Below are 4,884 nucleotides of genomic sequence, written 5' to 3' on the forward strand. Positions count from 1 at the left end.
ATCAGAGGAAGATTGTACAGATTGGAAAACCATGAAGGTCACATTTGAGTAAGAAGGAGGAGAAGCAGAAGTCTCAGGACTTTACACCTAGAGTCTGTATGTATCAAGGACGTAGCATTGGAGATCATCTCCTTACTGCGGTACATCATCTTACAAAGGTCTGACAGGCAACGAGTACAGAATCCAAAGTAACCTGACAGTCGAAATCAAAAGTGTGATCTTACACCAGAATTCTAGATCTGACAGTAGCCAACTCAAAATATCTATTGACGCTTATTCCGACGAAGGGGAGAAGAGTTCTCCCTATGGACCAAAACCGGAGTCACATATATCCCCTGGACGTAACCGCTGAACGCGCCCACAAAAGCACAACAGTGATACCGTAAGAGCCCATGGAAAGGATTAGCTGAGTGCATTGGGGAAGGTACACGGAGCAATAGCCGGGGAGCCCTTTGCAGAACCGCAGCTACGCAAAGACATTTTAAAACGGTGTCATTACTTCACAAGAACTATTGGAACTAAATGTGTTAGTACTACAGAGAAGCTGAAAATCCGAAAACCATGAATTCCGGAGGAAAATTCAAAATCAGTTAATGGTCTAGATGCAAAAGAGAGAGACTGCTGTGAGTCGTGAACCCGGACAGGCCTGTTTCTGGACATCTCGGGAATGCGGTCTGTCGGATGTCGCCTGATCCAATCGCGGGAAATCTTTACTTTCACGTCACCAGGTGGTGTGTAAGTCCTGTCAGGGTTTGGTGCTTTCCTGACCTGTGTCATGTGAATCCAGGACTCCAGTCCCGGAGTCTGGCGGCACAAGGGTTGGTTAGCCACACCTGAGAGGGGCGTTTCCAGAGAGGCTGAAGAGTCTTTCTGGAAGTGTCTTTTCCAATAGACAAAATCTCCAGGTTGCAAGGTGTGGTGTTTGAAGTCTTTGAGGGTTTCCCCTTCTAGCCCCTTCTTCTATGAACAGGGGAGGAGGAACTAAGGAGGAAAAGGGACTCTCAAAGAGCCTAAACAAAAGGGTTCAGAGACCGCACCTGTTGAGGTTTATTAGCGACCCTCTACTTGGGCTGTATTAGCTCGCCAGGGCAGGTGCTTTATAGCAGGGGGGTGAGCGCTGAGGGTGGTGTCAGTGAGGACAGAGAGAGATTCACTCCCAATCCGGAGAGTGGCTTCTCTGAGCCGATAAAGAGGAAGGACTGGGAAGAGCCTCTACCATTCCTCGGAGCCCCGACAGTGGGAATTGGGAGGGCACGGGAAAGGTGGCTAGGGAGCTGAAGGAACCTGGAGCGCTTGAGTTTGTAACAATCTTTTCCCCCAGGGTCCTGGCCCTTTGCAATAAGAGCAGAAGTGAGGGGGGTTTTGGTTTTGTGGAGGGGCCTTGATTTGCCAGAGTTGAAAATTAACAATTTTAGTGGTCTTTCATTTAATGTTTATTTATTTTTGAGAGAGAGACAGAGAGACAGAGCACGAATGGGAGAGGGGCAGAGAGAGACACACACAGCATCTGAAGCAGGATCCAGGCTCTGAGCTGTCAGCGTAGAGCCCAACACGGGGCTTGAACTCACGAACTGTGAGATCGTGACCTGAGCCAAAGTTGGACGCTCAACCGACTAAGCCACCCGCAGGTGCCCCAAATTTTAGCGGTCTTTCTTTTAGATGACTCTTCCAGGGTATAAGCGAGCCAGTTGGCCAAATTAAACTGGAGTGGACATAGTTTCCTGTTCCATCCGGGTCCTTTTAACTAGAGAAGGGTCCTGGTTTAACCCATTAATAAACATGGAGTTAAATGCTCCTCAGGCAGATCCAACATCTAAAGGAAAACCAGAATTTTCTTTAAAGACAATTTGGAGTCAACTACAGTAGTTGTAAACAGGTTCACAAAGCTTTTGAGTACAAGCTTGAATTTTGTGAACTTTGTTCCAGTCAACGGGCTGAGAAAAAGCTACTGTAAATGTTTGGTGGACATTTCCAGTGAGCGTTCCAGCATCAGGCTAGATTTATCCAGTGTTTGGCCCGGTCCTCACCAAAAAGCACACAGTCTGATATAAATCTGATTAGAAACCAGGTTGGTGGGGGGCCTGGCTGGTTCAGTCCATAGGGCGTGCAACTCATGATCTCAGGGTTGTTAGTTCAAGCCCCACGTTGGGGGTAGAGATTACTTAAAAAATAAAATCTTCAAAAAAAGAAAAACAGAAAGAAACCAGGCTGGTGAGTTTGAATAACTTAATTCTTCAGCAAAGCTATGGATGTCCCCTGTCACTTTAGGAAACTCTTTTAACTCTGTGTCTCCATTTGGGCTTTGTCCAGGGAACATAAAAAACTGAGGTTTATCTGGAGAGGGGGCTGGTGCACAGGGAATACAGGGGTGTGGCACCAGCAGTGGGGCCTGAGACAGAGAAGGCAGGAGAGAAGAGAGGCCTCAGGAGCCCTTTTATTGTTTCTTTCTTGGCCTCAGTTGGCCTAGAAATTGTATTTTGCAAAGAGGTACTTTTAGACTTCTGATAATGTTTGGAGGGTTCAAAATACCTATCAAAATAGGCATCCCATGCTGTTTTGACAATTTTGTTTTTTATTTTAAAAAATGTTTATTTATTCGTTTATTCATTTTGAGAGAGACAGACAGAGAGAGAGAGGAAGAGAGAGAGGGAGAGAGAGAGGATCCCAAGTAGCTAACTGAGCCATCAAGGCGCACATTTTGACAACTTTAGAGCCATGACTGTCCAGTTTAGTTTCGAGAAACGTAAGTTTGGGGAGACTGAAAGTTTCCTGTAATGACCATTGGTATTCTTCTAACTTACTTTTGGTTAAGTCATCTGTTTAGTTTGAAATGCACATGAGGAGGGGAACTGGGTGACTCGGTCAGCAAGCCTCCGACTTTTGATTTCAGTTCAGGTCATGATCTCATGATCGATCAAGCCCTGAACTGAACTCTGTGCTGTCAGCACACAGTTTGCTTAAGATTCTCTCTCTCTGTCCCTCCTTTCTCTCTGTCTCTCTCAAAATAAATAAATAAACATTAAAAAAAAAAAGAAATGCATGTGAGGAGGAACAGCAGCTTTTAAATGTTTATTTATTTATTTTTTTTATTTTGAGAGAGAGAGAGAGAGTGGAGGAGGGGCAGAGAGAGAAAGAGACAGAATCCCAAGCAGGCTCTGCACCATCAGCACCATCAGCGCAGAGCCCGATGAGGGGCTCAAACTCATGAACCGTGAGATCACGACCTGAGTGAAGCTGGACACTCAACCAACTGAGCCACCCAGGCACCCCTATTTGTTTATTTATATTTTAAAAGATTTTATTTTTTAAGTAATCTCTACACCCAATGCGGGGCTTATACTTATAACCCTGAGATCAAGAGTCACATTCTACCAACTGAGCCAGCCAGGTACCCCATCAGATAAGGTGACATGTAAACAGACATCGAAGGCAGTGGGGCAGCAGACAGAAGTTCAGCTATTTGGAGCCGGGACCAGCTTCCCGACCATGTGACCCATGCAGTGGCATAGGACTTTGTGGTCAGGAGGGTCCCCATGCTTGGTTTCCTGTTCTCGCCATATTGAAATTCTTAATTTTTGAACAAAGATTTGCATTTTCATTTTGTACAGGGCCCCAGAAATCATGCCGGTCCTATATGGGGCAAAGGGAATTCGAGCCAGAGCGGGTATCAAGTGGAAAGGTCAAGGGGTAGGAATGTGCTGGCAACTTGTGGTCTGGAGTAGGAAAGTCCGCGGTGGGCTTCCTCTGTTCTTCTGCCCTTTGAGCCCACACCTTCTCCCCTGCTGCTCACTGAGGTTCCGACCTGCCCAGGGCTGCCCTAGAAGGTACGTGGGAGAGTAGTGAGATTACGGGTCCAGGAAAGGGCTGCCTTAGCCTGTGTTTGTTTTGAACTCTCCAGGCTTGGCAGATGTTTCAAGCTGACTCTTTTATTTGCTAGGGGTGGAGGGCGGTCTTGGAAGTCCTGGTCCGGTTTCCCCCTAAAGCAGAGCCTGAGACAGAGACTTAGAGGCGAGTAGTTGCTTTGGGAGGTGACCCCAGAAAGCAGAAGGGAGGGAAGTAGGAAGCAGGCAAAGCACAAAGGGGGATGGGGAGGGTGTCTTTCAGGTTGCTGCTTTCGGTTGGTCGTGGGGCCTGGGTTCCAGAAAGCTCGACGCAGACAGAATACCTCCCAGAGTTGTCTTCTTCTGAGCAGAAGGCTGGAGCTTTCTCCAACAGCTTCCACGAGTGCTGTTCTCGGGGTGCTAAAAGCCTGCACTCCTCGTCTGCACCTAAAATGGCAGGCTGGGCTAGAGCCCAGAGGCTGGAGAGCTGAGGCATGCCTGCTGGCGCAGGGCTGAGGGCAGCGGGCACGGGACTGCCCACTCCTGCTGAAGCTGAAATCTAGGGTGGGCTGTGACTGTGTGGCTCGGGCCGCTCTTGTGTTTGCCGTGCTGGGGACAGTCACTGCAGGGTCTCATCTGCGGATCCCTTGAGGAGGGCCAGCTGCTTACGATGCCTCCTGCCATCGCAGAACACCCCGGGGACACCTCCAGCCGCTTTCTGCCAAGCCTCATGGCCCCTGCGAGAGACCTCCTGGGGCTGGATGTAAGGCTGCCTCTCCCCTGCAGCGCGGTTCAGGCCTGCAGGCCGCATACACCTGTGGCCCGCTTCCATGGAAATGCAGTTAATTCCGTCTACCACTGGTCTCTGTTCTGCTACTACTGACAGCCCGTCCCTTAGGGGTTCTCGGGCAAGAGTCAGTCACCCAGCCATGGAGTCCCAGGGGACACCCCCCAACCTCTCTGGTGTCCTTGAAGCCCCCTCACTCCATCCCTCTCTCTAATCTCTGACTCCAGTCTCCACACTGCCTTCAGGATAAAGCCCTCCACCTTGGCACTGCTCTCT

The 4,884-nt window shown here is 48.9% G+C and overlaps 1 protein-coding gene across 1 annotated transcript in view; it reads left to right on the forward strand.

Annotated features, from left to right (window-relative positions):
* The first annotated feature begins 222 nt into the window (after positions 1-222).
* Positions 223-4,884, forward strand: part of PAQR7 (progestin and adipoQ receptor family member 7) — an 18,166-nt gene continuing 13,504 nt past the window's right edge. The window contains exon 1 of the mRNA XM_077775728.1: positions 223-735. The gene's annotated coding sequence lies outside the window, so the exon portion shown is untranslated. The remainder of the gene's footprint in view (positions 736-4,884) is intronic.

The sequence above is a fragment of the Crocuta crocuta genome, unplaced genomic scaffold, assembly GCF_008692635.1.
Source record: "Crocuta crocuta isolate KB4526 unplaced genomic scaffold, BGI_CrCroc_1.0 scaffold127, whole genome shotgun sequence".
NCBI classification, from domain to species: Eukaryota; Metazoa; Chordata; class Mammalia; order Carnivora; family Hyaenidae; genus Crocuta; species Crocuta crocuta.